This window comes from Capsicum annuum, chromosome 5 (genome assembly GCF_002878395.1).
Source record: "Capsicum annuum cultivar UCD-10X-F1 chromosome 5, UCD10Xv1.1, whole genome shotgun sequence".
NCBI lineage: Eukaryota > Viridiplantae > Streptophyta > Magnoliopsida > Solanales > Solanaceae > Capsicum > Capsicum annuum.
In genome coordinates, this window is record NC_061115.1 from 207,640,972 (window position 1) to 207,663,184 (window position 22,213).

Consider the following 22,213-nt stretch of genomic DNA (forward strand, 5'->3'; position numbering starts at 1 on the left):
ATACTGAGACTGAAATTAAAACTGTGGGAGGTAATCATCTAATCGACATGCCCCTCTTAGAATGGATTGGGGTCCAACCTGTAACCCTAGTTGGAAGGGTGTCAGTACCATGCCAGGGGTAAAGATAAGCTGTGAGTTAACCCTCTCTGATAGGAAGCTCTTTCGTCAACCCTCGGTGGCAGGAAAACTCGTATGAGATGTATCAACCTTTTTCTGGAAGGAAGATATCTTAACCTAAACTGGCTACGCAGTTCTATAACACAGGGATTGCTACTAAGGGTCAAACCCCATGCTGGCAGAAATGTCCCCATCCCTGGGTTTGCTCGGTGCTGAATCCTACTCCCAACTGAATTGACACTAAACTAATTTTAAGTCCATACTAGGCTTGGCTGAACTATCACTGATTATATTGTCTAACTGAACTGAACTGAACTGAGTTCACTGGGTTCTGCTAACTAATAGAGTACTACTGATCTGGTTAATTGACTGAGTTCACTGAGTTCTGAATTGAATCCTGAACTGAGACTGTGACTGATTACTGAATACTACTGCTCGTAACACTATTGAGACTATTTTGTAACTACTGTGGCTCTAGATAAACAACTAAATTTTTAGGTATTGAATACCCCCAGGACTCAATAGCATGAAAAGTAAAGCATAGAGTAAACTTGAAAAGCATAACACTGTGCACTTGTTCATAACTCATCCATAGAGACATTTTATCAAACACTTGTAAGGCATAAGTTTACAAATATACTATCATGTTCTGATTTTCCCCATTTAATTCACATGAGTATTTTAACAAACATTTGGGGAGCACAACTATGCACATGATACTAAAACAACATGTAAGCATCATAACATAAATTCCCAAATTCACAAAGTCAATGGCTTTAACATGAATTCACATGATACTACATACATGATAATCAATTCCATATGAATCTTGTAATAAACCATGGATTAGAAACCCAATTAACATTATAATAATGAATACACTTAAATCTAATCATGAAAAATCATGAAATCAATCTTCTTGAAGTTTAAAAGAGTTTCTGGGACTCCAAGGGTGAAAGGAACCCTTGGATGAACACTTCACATACCTTGATACTTAAATTGAATAAGGTTGATGGTGAGTTCTTGAATCTTGAATTAGAAGCCCTAGGGTTTTATTCTTGAGCAATTTTGAGAATAGTGAATTAATTTTGCCTCTAAAGTGGCTAAATCTCGTGTTTTGGGTACTGATAGACGTGGGAAAATGACCCAAATACACCTGAGGACGCGGTTTTTTTATAACTGAAAACTGGGCCAATAATGCACAGACCGACGCGCCGCGTCAATGGGATGACGTGATGGACGACACGCCGCGTCGAGTCCACATTGATTCACTAGAAATTGCACTGGGAGCTAGGGGAAAATATTCATCCACGTGATAGGCAATGCGGCACATCGAGATCATGTTGATACACTGGTTTGGACTCACAAACATGCTTCAAACGATGTTTAAAAAATCTGAAACTCATCCAAGAATACCTGCTGACATTCATGATCATGAAGCAACTTAAAGATCAACATTTAATAGTCATAAGGGTCGCGAAATAAGATCGCCAACTATTAAGGCTAAAATAACTCTAAGTATGAATACTTAGCTAAAATAACTCTAAGTATGAATACTTAGCTAAAATTTTCTAAGTCCAGGACCCCTTAATAAGCTTTAAAGACTGAATTAAGCTTACAATTTTGTGGGGTCTTACAATATCTCCCCTTTAGGAATATTCATCCTGGAATGAGACTGATTATGCTGAGAAATACTGATGACTGAGTTTGTACACTGAACATACATAGCTGATGCATGGAATACATAACCGAAAGTACGGATAAGCTGAGTTTTAATACTAAATATGCATATCTGATACATGAGTTCATAACTGAACTGATTCGTGAATGCATGAATGAATATGCAATAGTAATGGATACCAAGTTTATAACTGTAACTGAACATGGAACTAAGCCAATCTAAGGAAGACTATTACTTTAAGCTGAGAATATTGATAAACATGAGATCATTTACTGAACATGCACAACTGAAGCAAGATTACATGACTGAAAGTACTGACATATTGAGTCATCATACTGACATGCATGACTATAGCATGACTGAACGGTTTTATAAAGGTATGCATGATATGAGAATGCTATGCAACTAAACTGATACAGAGTTGTAAAGGTAATCTGAGCATGGAACTAAATGAATTCAAGGAAAACTGTTACCTTGAGCTGAATTTGAGTTTACGGAGGTGAGGCTACTTGGTCCGTATATCTTCTTCTGTTTCCCAAGTAGCTCCCTCAACAGACTGATTCTACCAAAGAACTTTGATTAGAGGAACCTCTTTGTTCCTCAGTTCGTGAATCCTGATGATCGAGGATTTCTATTGGGATTTCCTCATAAAAAAGGTTGTTCTGAACATCTATACCCTCTATAGGGACTACAACTACTGGGTCACATATACATTTCTTTAGCCAGGAGACATGAAACATTGGGTGCACTGAAGCTAAGTCTAAAGGCAATTAAAGCTTGTAAGATACCTTTTCAAAATGACTAAGAATTCTGTAAGGACATACATACCGAGTACTGAGCTTTTCCCTTCTCGCCGGACCTCTTCACTCCCTGCATGGGAGAGATTTTCAAGAATACAAACTCACTGATCTCAAACTCGAGATCATTTACTAGACACGCATGAACGGGAACATGAGAACATAACTGAGCCTGAAACGTGATACATGGACTGAATATCATGGACTGAACTGATTCCTTGGATACTTTCCATGACATGGGAATGGTCATACGGCTGAGATTGGAATGAGAGAGTCAACTTATGAGTAGTCATTACTTCAACTGGATCTTATTACGTAATGAGAAACTGGAAGATTTAGGACATAAAAGCTCGGGGGTTATAGTGCATCTCCCCCTTGGGACATTATATCCCTCGGAGACTACTGACTTGGCTAAGATATTGAGGAAAAATTAGGACGATGCATAGGGCACCTACGAACTAAATTATGACCGAATATCTGGGATCTAAAGCTGAGGCATGATATATGAACTGAGATAAACTTGTGACTACCAGAATGCTTCATTATGAAATGGTCATACTCATAAGACTTCAGATTGGACGACTGGGTGGAAAGATGGGAAACCATATGAACTTTTTCACCTGACTGCTAAATTGAATTGCTGGCTTTATGGACTAACTTATACTGAAAACTTATACTCAACTCGAGCATTTCTTTGACACTCTTTCTATAAAATTCTACTGATTTTAGGGAGCAAGGAAATCACCACGTGGCTACAATTCTGTAATATAGAGCAAGGCCTACAAAACATCATCTAAGATAGAGTTACTAAGCCTTATGCGCTGCAACTACTAACTTGCAATCTTAGCTATGTTTGTCAACTATCCCCTCAACTAGAATTTTTACTTCAATACTGCATTTCACTTGAGGCTACTGAAAATATTTACATGGGCACTGAACACGAATGCATAAACATACTAAATTATCTGACAACTGAATGGCTAATAGTTGAATACTAGTCATGTAGGATTGAACTGTACTTAGTCTGGATTGAAACTGTAGAGTATTACGTATATCAGGTAAAGACTGATTGAGCATCATAAGATAACTGAGCATGGATTTGTGAAAGCTGTATTATTTGAGAATGCAAGACCAAATGTATAGCATTATTCTAAAATAGCCTATAAACTGAGGTACTAAAATACTGATAACTGAATAAATGATAATTGTATGCTATGGTCAAGCAAACCTAAAATTGAACTGAGTTACTGATCTGATTACTGGACTGAGACTGTAACTAAGACTGGAACTGAGACTGTAACTGGAACTGAATACTGGGTTCTGATAACTATGTGATGGATACTAACATAAATCGAGGATCTGAATAGACACTCACACTCAGTATTTTCTCAACTTCTCATCTCATGAAAAATTCTGATTTCCCTCCCTTCAACTACTAAATACAACTTCTTTCTATCCATTTACTTAGCACACTCACCCAACATTTAGGCCTATTTTCATAACTACAGCCTCGTGTAAAACAAGCATGCAAAAATCTTTCCTTATCATGAAATATTTGTTTTCTCCCATCTAAGCAATCATTCATCACTGCATTCTTTCATAAGGAGAGTTCACTAAAGGGTTAAAACATGAGGACCTGAAGTGTGAATGGATACTATGATGAACTCAACACTTAAATGAGGCCTGAGGAATAGAATATCATCATCATGGATTTATTAAGAGATCTAAACTGAGGATATACATAACATAATCTGAATTTAACCGACCGTTAGGAGTGTAGCATGAGTCATGGGAACTGAGCATACTGTAAAGCATGAGTACATGAGTCATCATCTACATGACTTGATTTTGGAGTTTTTGTATTCATGGAACATGATTCATAACACTGAGTGAACTGGAACTCCTTATACTAGGAACGGTAAGCGTACATGATTTTTGATAATGTGCACGAATATGAGCTATGATTATATAGTTGACATGTAAGGTGTGAATAGATATTGTGATAGCTAAAATGTAAAACTTTTAACGAAGGTAAGGATGGGTTAGGCATCATCCCTTCCCACTGATTTTTTAAGGATGGGTTAGGCATCATCCCTTCCCACTGATTTTTTATACATACTGACATTACTACTAAAAATCTAGAAACCTGAATTGGTTGCTTGTTCTACCATCTCCCCCTTAGATTAAAGCCGTTATTCTAAGTTCGTGAACCACTTAATAAACTTTAAATCAAACTGGAACCACTTTAGTCTAGAGCATGATATATAACAATACTCATAAACACTAAACTCATTCTAAAGGACTACATCTGATAATGTAAGGTCCACTGCTAGTACTTTCTTTTGATACATGATTCTTAGCTTTTTATTTCCCCAACAATCATCATATAGCAACCTCAACACTGACTAACTTAGAATTCTCAACTATTTTTTTTACTGGTTCAATAAAAAATATTCGAGCTTAAATTGATTGAAATCGAGGTACTACCCCTTCATTTAATGATTAGCCCATCAAGAAATTGGAAATGGGCAATTCTATTTCTGCGGTCAACTAAAGCATAGCATGAATGAAGAAAATCTATATTGAGAATGACATCAAAATCTGTCATCTCTAATTCTACTGAGTCTGCTAAAGTGACTTTCTGAGATACCATAATTGGACAGTTCCTGTATACTCGTCGGGATATGATATGATAGATTTATCCACTGGGGTAGAGATTGAGAAGGGCTTTGCTATAATTTCTAGACTGACTCCAAAGTTCATAGCTATATAAGGAGTTACAAAGGACAAAGAAGCTTCTGGATCTAGCAAATCATAAACATGTAACTGGTAAACTTATAACATACCAATGAACACATCAAGAGAACTTTCCTGATCTTTTCGGGACTGAAGTGCATAAATCCTACTTGGGTGTTGCCCACTGGTGGCACTGGAAGTGGCACCCTGCTTATTTGGGAGATTGAACTGAGCTGAGGGACGGATATGCTGTTTTCGCAAACCTGATTGAGGACAATCTCTGATTCTATGGCCTGGCTTGCCACATCTAAAACACAACCCACTACCAGCCCTACACACGCCTTGATGGTTTCTGCCATATTTCTAGCAAGGAGGATTTGTTCGGCTACTCTTTGGCCTTAGAGCTTTGGCCCTCTTATTCTTTCTCCCTCTTTTCCTATATCTCTTCTCCTCACTTTGGGGAGCTTAAGACATAAGCCTAGATAGGATAGTAGACAGCTGATTATTCTGGGCTACTATTGAATAAGCTAAGGCAATGAAAGCAGTCATGAGTTCGGAGTGAAACACATGCTCATTCAAGGGATCTGCCTGAACGGGAGGAGGTTCTGGTTGATTTTCATTTCTTTTTCTATTAAATTTTTTGGGAGGCATGTTCTATAGATGTATAACACTCTAAAATCTGATCCCGAGATATCACACGGTGCTCAAGACTACGAGTAGCCTTAAGCTAACCCTGTCTGCATACTACTGAGCCTGAATCTTATAATAATGGAATTATAGACATAAAAGTCATGCTAGAATGCGGAAACTATTTTTAATATCTGAGATTAATCTGAACATAACATCTGAAACATCAAAACTTAATGATTTGCATCAAAACTAGTAGTCTGACAAGCCTCTACTACTAATACTAGAGAGTCACCGGGACAAACCCCTAGCTAACTCAAACTGTCTAAAAAAAAATGCTAAATCTCATAAATTGATAAACTACAAAATCTAAATGAATAAGACCCCGAACTATGAGGACTCACCAACTATCAGATATAGATGAAGATGCTTGAACTACTCATGCTGCTAACACTGAGCACCTGAATCTACATTATGAGACAATGTAGCACATATACGTATATGTGGATCAGTACTTTGAGGATGTACTGAGTATATGGGGGTGATATGAATAAGTAAAACATCATCTCATAATCATCATTTATAAAACAATTCATGCTAAATGTAAATGACTCACATAAGCTGGAATATCTGAAATACTAAAATATGTAGTAATAAAAAGTAAAACATACTTTATAAATCTTGTGAGCCATAAAATTTAGTTCTAAAAGGTGTACTAAAACTCTGTCTTTAAATCATACTGTCCAAGTGTAAAAGATCTCACTCTAAATCTAAAATCTGAAGCTATTATCTTTCTGTAAAGCATATTTTGAATAAAGTTGTGAGCCTTTACACTTAGTTTTCTAAAAGCATTTCTTTCATTCTCTTACTTTGATTAGCAGGGAGGTTCTCTTAACCAACATAAACCATGTGAGCTAACATGGAGTCTAACATCTCGTCCTCCTAAGGAAAAAACCTCACGTTGGGGAGAGGTGTCATACTCTTACCAGGGAGCATAACCTACCCAGGTGATCGATCACAAGCTAAATTTGTCATCCATTTAGAAATGAGAATAATATGGTAATCTGTACCTACATTGTCTACTTAGTTCTGTGGAAGTAGGATGCGCTAAACCCACACTTTCCGCTCGGTGCTAAATACTACTTTCTTTTTATTTTCTATGCTCATTCTGTTGGAAATCCACTTTAAAACTAGCATAAGGGTTTATCTAAAACCAATTATGCATTAATATGATAAGATCTGTAAATAAAGATGATCTGAATTCTGTAATCTATAATAATCTTAAAAGTGGATTCCATAGCTAATCTGATAATCGAAAGATCAAAGCTTTACTAAAAATCTAAAAATAATCTGATAGTAGGATGCTTAAAGCATCATATTTCTTGAAATACTAATATTCAATATTGGGATAATAACCCATTCATCAATCTCATGTCAAAACATCATAAGATTCATGCTAAATGATGAAAATAATGATAATTCATCTCAAAATCTGTAAATTACTGCAACAGGCACAAAAATATGAAAATAGACATGCAATTCATCTTCTAAAATACTTGAAATATCAAAATCTTGCAAAGAGCAATAATGGGTATGAACCCTAATTTAAAATTCATGTATAACCATTCAAAATCATATGAACTTGTAAATAAAAACTAGTTTTGAGCACAAGGATGAAAGAAGATCCTTGTCCACATACCTTGTTGGATAATTAGATGACGAAACCTTGAATTTTAGATTCCTATTGAGTTCTTGATGATGGTTTCTTGATTATCTTGCCTTGGGATCCCTCAATTTTAAGCTTTCTTGGAGAATCAATGGAGGATTGATTTCTTTGAGAAGAAGCTTTGGAGCTTTAGGGTTTTGTTTGAGAAAAAATTGATGAATAATGAGTATAATAGGTTTAGAATGAGTTTAATATTGTGTTTGGATGGATTGGAGGCTTGGGAATAGTCCAAAATACCCTCTTTAAATCCCTAAACGAAACTGGAAAAACGTAACTGGGGTCCTAATTTAATGGGCCACCGCGACGCGCCACTATCGTGAAGGCTCACTGGAATTTGATGATTGGAAAATTAAGGGTCTCTGTGATGTGGATCTATCGCGTTGTCCCACTGGATTTTGACAATTGGGACCCGAAACTTCAACGCGACGCGCCACCATCGTGGTGCCCTATAGGAATGCCAGTTTGTCCTTCGGTGCGACGCGCCACTATAGTGTTGGAATAATGGAAATTGAAAAATGGGAAAATGTACGTCTCTATGATGTGCCAATATCACGGAGGTCCACTGTAAAATGACAATTATGAATTTAACCATCTTTGCGATGCGGTGACTGCCCAGGTGGCATACTGCCAACTTAAAAATGTCTTAACTCCTTCACCGAGTGTCGAAATTGGGCAAATTTGGTATCAATGGAAAGCTTATTAAAATTCTCACATAATAAAAATTCTAAATCTAATGAATTCCATGTGAAATAAATATTATTCATTTTGGAAGTTATTCCTTAATATTCTAAGAACGAATTTAAGCTAGGAAAAATTATGGGGTATTACAAGACGGAATGAATGAATGAATTGGACTGAGAGTTTAATTTGAGATTATGCTTACTCGCACGACATGAATGCTGAAAGAAGGGAAAATTTTCCTAATACGCCCCATAGCCTCTTGTCCGTAAGTGTGGCGCGCTACACACCCACGTACACGACTCTATTAGATGCGACTTTCAGACTTCTTAGGACTCTATTGAACCTTAGGCTCTGATACCAAGTTTTTAATGCCCCGAATCTGTACCTCAGACACTACATGGTGCTAGCAACCCCAAAGGACCACCAGTTAACCCATGACTGATACCTGCTGTGAGTACTGTATAATAATAATATTTAATAGCAACCTGTCTGAAATAAATATGGAAGTGAGGCTGTAAACACCATAAGGTTCATAACTAAAAACCAATACTGAATACTGATAACTAAATACTGAAACATATGTCTGAAATGCTCTAGTTTGAAAGCCTCTAACTGTCTGAATTATGGAGTTGATGGGATAAGCCCTCAACTAACTCTGACTACTAAAAACTGCATTGAAATAATAAAATAATACTCTGTCCTCGAACTATAAGGACTCACCACTAAGTCTGCTACTGATAGGCTGGGATGCTAAGTACGATCAACAGCTCGTTCGTCTGAAACTATGATATAAGACATCATAGCGCAAAAAAAAGGTATGTGTCAGTACTTTGAATGTACTAGTATGCTAAGTGAGGTAGGCTGATATGCATGGGTTCATGTGCATGAACAATAACTGACTGAGTAACATGAACATAACTGAATGAGAGAACATGGATGAATACATAAACTGTAACTGAGATCATGTTAACACTGGTTACTGAGTTCTGAATACTGATTAAATGATATCTGAGTTTACTAATACTATAATACTGATAACTGAACTATTTTTGATAGTCCTAATTTTGTAGAAATAAACTGAGTTTTATGCTGAGACTGAAACTAAAACTGAAATTGTGGGAGGTAATTATCTAACCGACATGCCCCTATCTGAATGGATTGGGGTCCAACCTGTAACCCAGTTGGAAGGGTGTCAGTACCGTGTTATGAGTAAAGACAAGTTATGAGTTAACTCTCTCTAACAGGATGCTCTTTCGTCAATCCTCACTGGCAGGAAAACTCATATGAGATATATCAACCCTGGTCTGGCAGAAAGATATCTCAACCTATGCTGGCTACATAGTTCTATAACGCAGGGATTGCTACTAAGGGTCAAACCCTATGATGGCAGGAATGCCCCCATCCCTGGGTTCGGTCGGTATTGAATCCTGCTCCCAACTAAATAGACACTGAACTGATTTCTAGTCCATAATAGTGTTGACTGAACTGTTACTGATCGTACTGTCTAACTGAACTGAACTGAGCTCACTGGGTTCCGCTAACTAATAAACTACTGCTGAATCTGGTTAACTGACTGAGTTCACTGAGTTCTAAACTAAATACTGAACTGAGACTGTGACTGATTACTGAGTACTACTGTTCGTAACCCTACTAAGATTGTTCTGTAACTACTATATCTCTAGGTAAACAACTAAATTTTGGGGTATTGAATACCCCAGGACTCGATAGCATAAAAAGTAAAACATAGAGTAAACTTGAAAAGCATAACACTGTGCACTTGTTCATAACTCATCCATAGGTATATTTTATCAAACACTTGTAAGACATAAGTTTACAAATATACTAGCATGTCATGATTTTTCCCCATTTAATTCACCTGAGTATTTTAACAAACACTTAAGGAGCATAACTATGCACATGATACTAAAACAACATGTAAGCATCATAACATAAATTCCCAAATTCACAAATTCAATGGCTTTAACATGAATTCACATGATACTACACACATGATAATCAATTCCACATGAAACTTGTAATAAATCATGGATTAAAAATCCAATTAACATTATAATCATGAATACACTTAAATCCAATCATAAAAATCATGAAATCAAGCTACTTGAAGTTTAAAAGAGTTTCTTGGACTCCAAGGGTGAAAGGAACCCTTGAATGAACACTTCACATACCTTGGTACTTGAATTGACTAAGGTTGGTAGTGAGTTCCTGAATCTTGAACCTTGAATTAGAAGCCCTAGGGTTTTGTTCTTAAGCAATTTTGAGAATAGTGAATGGATTTTGCCTCTAAAGTGGTTAAATATCGTATTTTGGGGGCTGATAGATGTGGAAAAATGACCTAAATACCCCTGAGGACATGACTTTTAGTGACTAAAAATTATTTTAGCGACGCGCAGACCGACGCGCCGCGTCAATGGGATGGACGCGATGGACGATGCACCACGTCGAGTCCGCGTTGGTTCACTAGAAATTGCACTGGGAGCTGGGGGAAAATATTCATCGACGCGATAGGCAATGCGACGCGTTGAGATTGCATCGATACACTGGTTTCAACTCCCAAACGTGCTTCAAACGATGTTCAAAAAATTTGAAACTCGTCCGAGAACACCTACTGATATTCCTGATCATAAAGCAACTTAAAGATAGACATTTAATGGTTGTAAGGGTCGTGAAATAAGATCGCCAAGTATGAAGGCTAAAATAACTCTAAGTATGAATACTTAGCTAAAATTTTTCAAGTCTGGGACCCCTTAACAAGCTTTAAAGGACTGAATTAAGCTTAGAATTTTGCGGGGTCTTACACTCTGTTCCTTACAACATCTATTTTGTCTCAAAATCATACTACTTTTTCTTTTTATATGATAATTCTGTCATTTGCTAGAAATACTCATCATCTATGTTGCATTTGCTTACATTATCAAGTTTTGAGTAACTTGAGATCTTACAATGGTTAAATTTTGATTGTCATCATCCTTGCTATTTTTTCCCCACAAAATGTCGCAGGTTAACCGAGCCTTCAAAAATAAACAATGGAAAAAAGCCAATGGCTTCTACAAAGAGGTTATTAAACTCAATGATAACATTGCAACATACTTTAGCAACAGGGCTGCAACTTATTTAGAGTCGGAAAAGTAATTTGTTTTTTAATTTTTTTCCCTTTTTTATTATTATGTTCATCAAATTCTTATTTTTTGATTTTTAATTCTTTGTCCTGCTTCCACCTAGTCGAAGCCGATGGTAGTAAAGCCATTGATCTTTATAAGAAGGTGTGCTCTCATATCTCAGCAATTCCCATAAGTTTAGCTAGTATATGTTTCAGTGTACTCCATTCTGACTTGGTCAAATATTATACAAAAAAATCAATTTGTTTTTTGATGCCATAACTTTTATTTCTTCAATGTATCATGTGATTAATTTTTCTAGTTCAGTTTAGAAATTATATCCTGGAAAGGTTATTGTGAGGTAAAAAGAGTTAATTATTGGACGACTTCATATTTTGGGTGTTTAGGGGGTCTGGTTAGAAGGTTTTGGGTACTGCGCTTGAGTTGGAGGAATAAGGTTTATTTTGTAGATTTGAATATTCTACATTTCATGATAAAAAAATAATGATTGGCGGAAGCTAGTAATATCTCCCTTTTTAAGGTTCAAAAAATTATACTTTCTATGATTTTCTTGCCTGTGGGTTTCAACGTGTGACTGATTTACATTATTAACAGGAGTTGTAGTGCACCAACTCCAAAACAGTTCATAAATAATGCACATTCATTCTAGCATTAACTTAGTAGCAAAATCAACGTACATTTAAATGTAAGTTAAGGTAGTGAGTGCTGCCTAAAGTTTGATTTTAGCTGAGAAAAGCTACATTAATCTAGAGAGTACCATTGAGATAATTCATTAAGTTATATTTCACCTTTGAAATATTAAGAGTTTATTTAGTTATTCCAGTGCCAAAAAACTATATGAATTAGTTACTTTACCAAAAGATCATCAACAACGCACAAACTAAAATACGACTAGAGAATCATAAATTTACTTATAAATTGTTGAAAATTTATCTTCAAAATATTTCGTTCATAATAAAAATCAATGCTTAAAATAGAAAAGGTTACATCCTACAGAATGTATCTTATTCAAGTCTCTTAAATAATCTGCGACTCATGTTATTTTCTTTTTTTATAACTTTTTCTCTTACTGCTGGAGAGCTGTGCACTGGATCTTCACCAACGTCTACCACAGCCGATTCACTCTTAGGCATGCTTTTTTTTGAAGCGGTATTTGAAGCAAAGTTCACTTCATTCTCAGATATAAAATTCTAAAATTTTAGTCAATAAAAAATTGTCAAGATCAGGTATCTTTATGAACTTTAACAAATGACCAATATATCTACATATTAGTGTGACAAAATCATCGTTAAATCATTGTCTCTAGGTGCGAGTTGTTCATAATTAAACTCTGGATATTGTGAAAGAAAAATAATAAAATCAACAACAATCTATATTCTAAGTTGATTTATTTTTAACATAAACCAACATATTGAATTTGTCTGAAATTAATGTCAATATACAATGCATGTTTCTTCACTCGGATAGGGACGATATTGCTTGATGAGATCCTTATCATCACTAAATTTAAGAAAAGTTTAAACGTTATCATGTTGCTCTATGTTGTCTTTCTTGACGACCACTTTAAACATGACCTCTCTATCCAAAATGTTATCCAACTCTAATAGATATGAAGATACACCATGTTAAGACTTGTGAAGTTTTGATGATTGTCAAGAGGTCATGGAACAAGTAAGCATAGCTAGTTCATGAAAAATTGATCCAAAAGAGTTCAACTTGCAAGAAGACTTTTTGTGAAAAAATTCATATGATCAAAAATAAACGAAAGAAAGTTTGTTACTTCAAATAAACATTAGGAGATCATCATGTACTGAAGAAGAGTTAGTGTTTGACTACAACACTCATGAAGAGAGTCCAAGAAGCATGAGAGTCCTTGTGGATTTGAAAGTCTACTTGATTGTGAAGATCAATATAAGTTATAAATATTCAAGGACTTGGAAAATAAAATTTATGAACAAATACTGAGCAGATAAAAAGGGAGAACACGAGCAAATAAGTAAGAATAATATTTGAGAGAGTTCTACCTAGCTATCGAAGTGCAGCCTAATACAGTGAACCAGATTAAAGAATCGGATTGTAGAATCTGTTTCATCCTTGTGTTTAACAATCTTTTATTATAGATAATATGTATTGAAAATTTTATTGAGTTGTAATTTTCATGCTTTCTTAGTGTTGGTGTGTTATAAACTAGTTTAGGAGTTTAGCCTTGAGTTGAGATAACTCAAAGACTTGGGAACATAAACCTTGAGAGGTTTGTGTGTTTTTAGGAATTAGAGCTAGTTCCTAGGGTTACTATAGTTTTTTAATATGATTTTTAAGTGGAGAAACTTGAAGTGGGTTTCAACAGCCTGGGGAGATTGTTGAGCATTAGGAATTAGAGTTTATAATTTCTTATGTTACAAAGTTTGTACTTTTGTTGAGAGGCTCATTTGTTTAGTGAAGTTGGGGTTAAATCTTGTAGCGGTACAGGTCGTAGTTTCTTACACCTTTTATGAGTTGGGTGTTTTCCACGTAAAACTATCGTGTTCATTATTTATCATCTTTACTGCTTTTATTGGAACACGTTAGACTACCTGAGCCATCCGTATGCAAAAATCGGGCATAACTCACATGATTTATTAGGACGTGCAAAAGTATTACACCAACATTCTAAAATAATTAGTGGTATTAGAAGAGATAAAATAAATAGATTCAAATATGATTTTATTATTTCTTACCTCAAGTAATCCTTTCACTAATTCAGTGGCAGTTTTCCCTATGAGTTTTATCACATGTTGGTCCCAAAGCAATAAAGTAATAAAGCCAGTCTCTGCAAGATCTGTTACTATCAGAAATAATTTAAAATAATTTATACCTGCAAAACATGTTTGAGTAATTTTTTTTATTTTTTGTAATTACAATTTAATTTAATCATGATTTATTTAAAACCTGTAAATTGCAGAACTCTCAAGGCTTTCACACATTTTGCAGTAAAATTTACAGCGAAGTTCATCAATTTTCCTACTACAATTCTTACTGCTCAGGTATGACCATTTTTTTTTTATCAAGATCTATATGCAATATGGTTGTAGCAACATAGAAGCTCCCTTCCTATATTTATTAAAGTAGCATAATTAAAAACTATTCACTTGTAACACTATAATTTAATATTAAAATAAATAAAATAGTGTTACTCACGTCCATGCACTCAATTAACTGCTTGATAGTTTTAACTTCAACCGTTCCAGAAGTTAATTCATCCGAAATAGAATGGCTATGTTGAGAGGACAGTTGACTAATCTTCTTAGATTTATCTCCACGCACATCTTTCATTCTACATGTTCTAAAGTTTGGATCAACAACCTCACAACCTTTTCATCACTTAGAAACTGTAAAAGCCAACCATCTCTATTCTTTTTTTCTGAAAAGTTTTAGTAAGTAGTACCACTTATATTTGAAGAAAGAGTCATACCAACAACAACAAAATGTGAATACCTTAGAAACTGTAAAAGTCAACCATCTCTATTTTTTTTCCTTTTTTTGAAAATTTTCAGTTAGTAGTATTGCATATATTTGATGAAAGAATCATACCAACAACAACAAAATGTGAATACCTTAGAAACTGTAAAAGCCAATCATCTCTATTTTTTTTATGAAAAAATTCAATAAGTAGTACTTCTTATATTTGAAGAAAGAATCATACCAACAACAACAAAATATGAATAGAAGCTTAGAGATATCTTATAGCAAAAGTCACATTTCTTTTTTTATTAGCAGCCAAAATCCAACCTTTTCATTAAGATTTCTAGGTTACTAAAAGAAAAAGAAATGGAGGATGTAGGAGTATATATAAATCTGAAAACAAAATCTGTAACTTCAGGCAGTTCAAGATTAATTCAGAATTTTATAACAGTCCAAAAACTACGTACAGAGAATTTTTCTGTATTTGTGTGTGTGTGTCTCTCTCTCTATATATATTTGCAATCAAATACGGATATATATCCACTTTGAATAACATTTTCAAATGTACATCATTAGTTGAAAACTTTTAAATTTGTGAGCTTGTATGAATTGCATAACTACAATGACAAACTTATCAGTAGATCCGTCCAAGTGTGGACGAATTTGTTCAATAAATTTTGCCCAAAAAGTAGCTTCAATTATGTTATTCCTTCATAAAAAATGTGCAATTTAATCATACAAAAACGTAAAAATTTGAAATATGTCAATGATTATTTGAGCATATGTAGTCTTACTCATAATCCTGGAGTTTCACATTCATAAAAGCACTGGACTTATCACCTTTTTTGTATTATTGAACAGGTCCATAAGCAACGATCTCTCCTACAATATCTATCAAAGTTGAAAAAAAGATACTTAATGTGACATAATTGGTGAAACATTCAAACTGAAAAGTTTGTGTAAAGAATAATTACCGAAAAGCTTAGTCTCATCAATATCGGCTTGATTTATCAAATGCTCAAATAGGAAAAATTTAAATAAAGTCTGATCAAAGCATGGACGAACTATTTTTTGTATGCTCGTTCTGTGAGTGAACATAAATTTTATTTTGTGATCGTTGATCTTGAGTTTTGACTTGTTTGGTACTATAATAAAATTTTTCATTGAATATAACTCCAACTTTTTTATTTCTGATTGAAATTTTGGAATAACGGAGGCTCCAACGGATGCCTATATACGATCACCCTATAAAGAAAAAACCCATAACAATGTCATGCTTTTCAAAATAAAAAAAGAAACATTATAGGAAAACACAGTGAAGTACGAATACCTTGTCTTCCTGCAAAAGCCTTTCTAGTGATAGTATCTTGTTGGGATTTTCATATTCTAAAACCTGCCACAAACACACTATACAAACCTTCAAATTTCATTGCATCTTGGTATTTGATATCTCACTTATGCAATCGATTTTAGCAGACATATTTTTGATAGATATTGAACAGTTTTTTTTTTTCTGATGATGAATTTGAAATACATCAATATAGTATTTATAGTAATGTTGTAGTTTTTAAATTACAGAGATATAATGATAAGGAGTTGGACAAGTCTTTTTTAAATTTGAATTCAAATTAAGTCATGATAATCACTAAGAGTTGAGATAAAATTAAAACTCTCAAATTATAGAGGCAGTTATAATCAGTGAAAATTCAAAATTGTTATTTGGTTAAAATATCTTTTTAGTTGGTGAAAGTTAGAATTTTTTGGGTTAAAAGCGGCATGCTGAAAGTCGACACTTGGGTTAATATTCAAGATTCTTTTTCTATTTTTTTAAACATATAGACATTCTTTTTCTCGTTAGGGACCGGATCCAGCAATTTTGGGGGGTTGTAAAGCAGCATCAACTAAATTTTAGAGTTTATTTAGGACTATGTAAATATTATTAATGAATTTAATACCATGAATCAATTAATTTGTCTTGTGTTCAAAATAAGATTACAAATCTCATAAACTTGGATAAGGGAATGACTATCTAACAACTAACAAATTCTGCCGGAGAAGTAGGATTTTCATTAATTAATTAACATAAAATAAGACTAAAAATTTCTTTTTAATTGCTGCTATATTTAATTAACATAAAATAAGCTTTCTTTTTAATTGCTGCTATATTTCTTTTGTAGAAACACAACGTGATAGCTGATAAGTTCCAAAGTCGACTCGGATTATGATATTTATTTTATCGAGTCTTTTATAATAAAGATTGAGAAATTTCTATGAAGATGCTTCCTAACCACAATCACGTAAAGTTGGGGAATTTTTAGTATTATTATTCTCAAATTTAAATATTTAATATTCTTTAATACAAAATTTTTGATATTTAATAGTCAAATTATTGTGAGCTAGGGATCTATTAAAAATAGATTCTCTATCTCAAATCTGAGGCAGTGGTATGGACTGGGTACAGTTACCCTCCTTAGACCCCACTTGGTGGAAATATACTGAATATGTTGTTGTTGTGATACAAAATTTTTATTACAACACTTCTTAGTTTTGTCCTAAGAATTGCCATGCGCCTTAACAATAGTTTGCCACGTGGGTTTTTCTAATGATTCGTCTTCTATTTTATAATAGATATAGATACTAAACGTAGATGTCTAACAATACTTATCCATATTAAAAAATTAATGGATAATTTATCCTTTTCTACCCATCTTATCCTCAGTATTAAATATGATTCATTTTTCACAGAATTAAATTTATTATATTCATAGATGATATAAATAATTACCATATTATTTACTATTTCTTAATGAACGGAGGGAGTATTAATTAAATGAGGACAATAAAAATTGCCGCGGACATTACAATTACCAAAGAGAAGAAAAACTCAATGAGAAGTGATTATTGAAAGTCAAAGAAAGACATCTTACTTCTATTAATTTACAAAACAAGTACACATATATTCCAAGTAGGAAAAGGGGTTAAACTTACGCCTTTACTATGAAAAATTGACTATATCATCTATTATATTTTTGGATCAAATTTATCTTCGTTATTAAATTTTTGGGGCAAATTTATCTCTGTACTTTGAAAAATTGACTAAATATATACCCTTCGTCATATTTTGGGTTAAATTTATCCTCGATGTCATACTTTGGGGTCAAATTTACTCTCGTTGTTAAGAAATTTTTCATATGTACCACTTCGTTTGATCAACAATCCCAAATCATTGTTAAATGACTCACTTTTAAAAAATAAAACAAACCCTAATCTAACCCTCCGACCCTGACTCGAACCACAAAAAAGACACAAACGAATATACCCTCCTAAGTTCGGTTGGTCAAATTTTTCCAACGAGATTTAGCCACTAGATATTTATCACTGCATAATTCATAAAAAAATAGTTCCGCACCAGTGCAAACACAAAAAAATATACCTCTCCCTCGGTTCATGGATTTGCATCAGTGTAGAGGTCAAGAAAAATAACACTTGACAGAATGCAACAAATCGGATCCATTGAATATTCTCTGAATAATTGAGTTAAAGGTTTTCATGTGTGCAAATAGTAACATCTCTTCATTCTTATGACTTTATATACAGTTTGGATCTCCACAATTTTTTTAAACACGTTTTTTGCTCAGAAAACTTATCCACCTCTTATAGAATCTAGATGCACATAAAAGTGCATACCAAATTTTAAAATTTGCACTTAACTAAACAAGAGCAGAGTTTGTAATAAACCTTTTTCTCTAGTTTCATACTTCTGTGTTATTCCATTCCATTTTATTTTACTTTTTTTCATTTGTAAACAACTTATCAGAATTGCAGTTGAAAAAGAAGTATATTTGTTCATTGAAAAACATAGACAAACAAAATTGAGGAAGGAATATATTTGTTTATGTATTTTTTTGTTGGTTGGATCAGACGGATTAGATGGTGTGTTTTATTTTTAAAAAATGGGTCATTTTAGGTTTTTTCTGTTAAAGGAATGGTACAAGTAAAAAGTTTTTCAACGACTAGAGTAAATTTGACCCTAAAGTGTGACAACGACGAGAGTAAATTTGATCCTAAAGTGTGACATCGAGAATAATTTTGAACTTAACTGAACAAAAGCAGAGTTTGTAGTAGACATTTTCTCTAGTTCCATACTTTTGCGTTATTCTTTTTTTAATTTTTTTTTATTTGTAAACAACCTTTCAGTGTTGCAATTGAAAAAGAAGCATATTTGTTCGTTGAAAAAAATGGACAAACAAAACTGAGAGAGGAATATATTTGTGTGTGTATTTTTTGTGGGTTGAATCAGACGGATTAGACTAGAGTGTGTTTTATTTTTTTAAAAATGGGTCATTTTTGGGCTTTCCTATTAAAGGAATGGTACAAGTAAAAAGTTTCTTAACAACGAGGGTAAATGTAGCCCTAAAGTCTGACGTCTAGGGTAAATTTAACCCCAAAGTATGACGAATGATATATTTAACCAATTTTTTGAAAATAAAGGGGTAAGTTTGATCCTAAAGTATGACAACAAAGTATATTTAGCCAATTATATATATATATATATATATATATATATATATATATATATATATATATTTAATATTACTATATAGAAGAGTGAGTAGGTGGACGACCAAGGATAGTTTCATCATTTCAAAAAAAGTCTACATTTAGCTTATGCTATAAGCTTTAAAATTTGTCCATAAACTTCTAGTGACAATAAAATCAAGCTTCTATCAACATATGTCAATTGTATCCTAAGTTATAGATATCTTAGTGGATCCACGATGCCCATCACAGATCTCCACAAATGTTGTATCAGTGCTAAATAAATGATTGATCTATATTTAAGTGGAGTGTTTGTACGGTGAACATACTACTTATTTCTATCTCTTTTTTGTTTGCTGAAATTTCAATTTTATTTTATTCAAATAAAAATGTTCACAAGAAAGTAAAATTAATTTTTTTCCCCACATTCGGTTGTTTATAATAATTAATAGAGTAGGATAATAAAAAATAAAAGAAACATCATTGCATCAACACTATTCGCAAGTGATTTTAGATTTAAACTTTTCACAATGTCCACATATATTTTTTAAGATATAATTTGTTAAATTTTTAAAGTTAAATTAGGTGAGGAACTTTCATCATATTTTATAATGACTAGTATATGTGTTCGTGCGATGCGCGAAAATTATTCGACGAAAACTATAATAAATAATATCTTGTTTGCTTCACATTTTATTAATTATTTATTTGTTGATTAATTATAAATTTTAAATCAACTGATACGCTATCATTAATAAGAAGACCATCAAGAAGGAAAAACCATTTCCTGCATTTTAAATTATCGTAAAATATTGTGTTATGTGCGATAAGATTCAAATATAATTTTACTAACTATAGTTAAGTAATAGAGGTGCATGTTGTCATGATATGTAATGTATTTAGTGGTTTTGTTTAAACATTTGGTGATATAAATATTATCACCAAATATTTATGCCTACTTATATAGAGCCCCAAACCAGCTACTTTCGGCTCTCTTGTTTCTCCCTCCATAGAAAGAATGCATTAAATCTTGAATATTTATTTATCTAGATAATAAATAAAGCAAAGATCATCTCTTAAATAATATTGTTATTGTCGCAGTGTTTATAGTATGATCATTAATTTAAACTTTCATAATTCTACCAGTATAAATTAAAGAAGAATTCAAAAACTCAAATAGTAATCTTATCATGTAAATCTTATTAATAAATTTAAAAACTTTTTGTATATCCGAGTAATGAATTTCTTGACATAAACATATACCTTAACTTATCATATTTACCCAAATCTCCATCCTTACAAAGCAATTACATAATACCAACTAATTATGTATCTTGTTGGATGTATCACGTGCTAATTATGTATCTCTATAAACCCAAAATCGAAAAAAATGTATCAAAAGTTAATTATGTATCTTTATAAAGAAAAAATGTATATTCATTGGATGTATCATGTATCTTGACTGATACAAAATCGGAATTTTCAATAATTATTCAAAATGTCAGAATTTTTTATAATTAAGCTCCAAACTGTCAGAATTTTTGTTGTCTGCCTTTATTTTTAATAATAAATTTAATCCCAAGTGTATAAGTATTGGTTAGCCCCAAGTATCGTTCTAACAGAACTTCCCTGTAAAAGCTTATATGTAAAGAAGTCAACCCCTGCAATATTAGTTTAGATTAATTTTGAATATGATTTAAACTAATACAATACTTCCCTATGATGGCATATATATAAGAATAAGAAGTCAACTGCTGTAATATTAATTTATGATTTGAATATGAATTTAAACTAATTGACCAATAGCAATTCATAATTTTAAAATATAATTAACTGTTAGTTTTTGTAATAAATCAAAAATTATACTTTCTTTGTCTCAATTTATACGACTCTTTTTTTTTGAGCCATTCCCAAAAAGAAATGACACATTTTTAATTAGACGTTGTTTGATAATAAGCTTGAAAAAACATGTAAGTTTTCTCATATTGGATTTTGACAAAAAAATACAAAACAGATTTTGACAAAAAAACACAAACTCATGTTTTTGAGCCATTTAAAGAAGACACACTCATACTATAGATCAAATTACTTTAATAATAAGATTTATTATAATTAATATTCAATATTATGAAAAATACTTACAGTAGTTAATCATGGGTTAGAGAGAGAGAGTCTCCTGGTTCGAGAAAGAGTCTCCCTTCTCTCTACCTTTTCTCTTTCAATTCCTTTCCTCTCTCATTCTATTCTATTCTATAATCTACTACTCAACACAACCATGGATTCCACTATGACTGATTCATTTCCATCACCCTTAGATCTCACGAAAACTCTCCCAACACCTACCTCGAACCCTCCTTCTTACCGTGATATCACCACTGGCAAATTAGCCTCGTCAACTTCCATGATCGATAAGTCGTCTAATGTTCCTGCCTCAGCTGATCTAGACGATTCTATAATCTCGCTTAGTCTAGAAGACAAAACCCATTTGTATTCCCCACGGAAATACTCGCTAAATATGAAGGCCTTTGGAGCTAAGTTTACTCACCAGTATTTGAAGACGAAACTGGAAGCTCTTTGGCGACTTTCGAAACCCCTATGTTTGATTGACTTAGGCTTTGATTTCTACACAGTCAAATTGTACAATCCGTCAAGCCAGGCCAAAATCTTGCAAGGGGGCCCTGGTTTGTCGCTGGTAGCTATATTTCAATTAGGAGCTGGGATCCGAACT